The following is a 3,293-nucleotide window of genomic DNA, read 5'->3' on the forward strand; positions in this document are numbered from 1 at the left end:
TTTTTCATTCTACAATATTCCATACATTTTCTCTATTAGTCTCACTTATTCTACTCCCTCATTGTAACTTTTTGTCATTTTTACCTATCTTATACTCTCCTTTTGCCATTCTTACTTCCATTCTATCATGTTCTCTCTTTCTCTTTATTCTATACTCTTTCTCTACCATTGCTACCTATTATATATTATTGAATCGTTCTTATTATTATTTTCACTCAATCTTTATTTTCTCAAATTATCACATATTCTATATTCTGTCATTCTTACGTATTTACGCTATCTTTCATGCTTATTGTATTCTACCCATTCTATATAACATGTTTTAGACTCACCCTGTCACTATTTCTCTCAATCTCACACAATCTTTAATTCAATATCAAATGTGTTCACTCTTTTTTCAGAATTGTATATTTTCTTTCATTCTCACCTATTGTATAATGGTTTTATATTCGATTCGTACATATTCTATCATCTATATATATATTATTCTCATGATTATTAAATATTTTGCAACCTCTTTATTATTTTTAAGTCTTGCTTTTCAGTCTTTCTTTCATTCTCAGCCCACATTTCTGTCCTGTAAACTCTTAGTTCTCATTGTTGTGTGTGGCATATTTAGCCATTCCTTCTCATTTATACATTTTGTTGCCTTTCTTAGCTTCTATTGGTCCCTTTTCAGTACTTGTGTGTCATTTTTAAAATGTTTACTCATTTATCCTATTATTATTATTTTAGCTGTTCTTCCTATTTTCAATAGATTTGTTACAGCTTTTATCCTGTCAATACTGTTGCTTTCAAAAACCATGTTATCTTTTTTATTCTCCAATATTTTCATTCCTATAAAATATGATTATTCTCACTTTTCAGTGTAATTCCTGGCACTGCCACCATGTCTTCCTAAAAACGTCTTCTTCTTCTCAGCTATTTAATAAAATACATATAAAATTATATTTTAATATACTGTAATACACTCCTTTATTTTCATTCTATAGTATACTCATTGCCCTCAGCATTACTTTCATTTAGCATCTGTTCTGCCTTCCACTCTCATTTATTCTCTCATACCCATTCATTCAAATATTTTCTCTTGAAAACCTCCCCAGTTATTTTTTTTGGTCATTTCCCTGTTATCCTCTTCTTAGAATTTTCTCTGTAGAGAACATTGAGGTTCTCCCCTAGTTTGTTTATGTACATGGGCTATTCTGAATCACATTGTGATTCTAAGCCATATGTATAAGTATAACAACATTCTTTCATGTAAGATGGCAGCCTGCTCAGGTAAAGGTGCTATGAATAACATTTATGTAGTTGCTCTGTCAATGCTCTGAATCTTACAATTTTAGGATTTTTCTGTTGTGTTCTAACAAAATACAAGCGCAACACATTAAATAGGCTCTGCTTTCAGGAATATTCCAGATGTCTTTGAACTGCAATTCCCAGAATCCTCTCCCCCAAATGCAACCATGCAAAGAGTTGCCTTCATGATTAGAATCAAAAGCTGATTCCTTCTAATTTTCCCATTAACAATGTCTTTGTCATTTATCCAAGCTTCTACACTTAAACAACAATAAGGAGCAAACATTTATTATAATAGTGCTATTCTATGCAAAAGATACTTAAAGAAGCAATAATGAGCCCTTTAATAAAAGTAGCTAGTATGTTTTCCTCTTCTTGTCTGTTTTATTCATCCGCTTTTATCTACATTTTTTTTTTTTGCTGTCTCTTCCCTCTTAATTTTCCAACACTGTCTCTATTTATGGTTAATTTAGGATTCCATTGCATCCATCACTGCACTGTGGGTCATGTTTAATAAAAAGGAACAAAAACAGCTGGCAATTGAATAGCGGGTTAAAATACATGTTGCATGAGCAAAAAAGCTGCAAGTTGATTTGGTCTTAAGGGAAAATTGCATAAACCCACCCCTTTCCCTGGAGGATCAGCAGGAAGGAGGGTGTATTGGAAAAATGGGGTTTACACAAAAGAGGAGATGATTGTTGTTTGACATTTAAATTACCATAATTGGAAGGAAAATATAGGAGGCGGTAAGGAGATAGTGGGGCCTTGAGTTGAAAAAGAGAGGAGAAAGGTACAGAATGTGGTGTCATGGGATGAGAAAAAACAATTATATTCTACCTTCTATAAGCAGGGAAAAGTAAAATAAAGATTAAATGAATGTAGAACGTTAAATGTATTGACTAAGGGATTGTTGTACACAGTGGCTATGGTGTGATCCGAGTTAGGGCTGAGTACATTTTGTGGCTTAAATGTCTGTATTAGGGCTTGCTATGGTATATATTGTTAGAGGATTGGGGTGATAAGTGAAGTTGCAGTGAAACAACTGCTAGCATGGAAATATATATTTGGCCTTGCTATATGAGTAAAAGGCCATTGAATTGGAAGAGCAGAACAAGCATGCACAATGGTAGGAGTGGTGCATGCCTGCACTATGGATTCTGGCAAATGTCAGAGGGGCTGCATAACAATTCACTCATTCATTTATTGGACCTCTGGGGAATATTTGGGACTAAATGTACTTGAAACGCCAGGGCCTGTTTTGAATCCTAATGTAGACCTGGAGAGGTGTCAAACTGTTCCTCTGCAGTAGGTGAGTGATCAATGGATGAAAATAGAGTTTGCCACAATTTGTCATATTCATTACAGAGAATTCTATAAATCCTGCTTTATAGTTTAGACTTGGTCAGTCTAGTCATGTCTGGGCAAAGAGTGGATAAGCATTTAGATGTAAGCATAGCTGGAATTAATTGTGAGAAACAGTTAGTTGTTTCCTAATGGCCAAACTATTCTGGAGGACTAGGGTATATTATAGCAACCTGCACTATTTAACAAAGACTTCCACATAGGTGCTTTGTTACGTTGGTAGGAGTGCAGTTGTTAACAATAATAAAGCAAAGGGCAGGTTGAGGCAGGACCCATGACTGTGCTCAGTAATATATCATGCTAACCAAAACAAAGATTTTTTTTGCAATTTAAAATAGGGAACGCATTCAGAATTTATCGGGAACTTTTTTCAAGGATTGCATATGACTGGATCCGTAGTGCTTGGTTGAACCGAATCGGAACCTTTGGAGTTAAAGAACTAGACAACTGAACTGACCTGTGTGATTTTGGTTGGCTGCTTTGTATGGGATGCTACAGATTACAGTGCATTGCTTGTTTTTAAGAGGACATGGTAGTTCAGCCTGCTTACTGGTTATAAGAAATGTAGCTCGATTACAAGTTTGCATCTACCTATTGACCCCAGATATTGCTCTCTGCAAAGTGAAACGTTTCTG

This window comes from Xenopus laevis, chromosome 8L (assembly GCF_017654675.1).
Source record: "Xenopus laevis strain J_2021 chromosome 8L, Xenopus_laevis_v10.1, whole genome shotgun sequence".
In the NCBI taxonomy this organism is placed as follows: Eukaryota; Metazoa; Chordata; class Amphibia; order Anura; family Pipidae; genus Xenopus; species Xenopus laevis.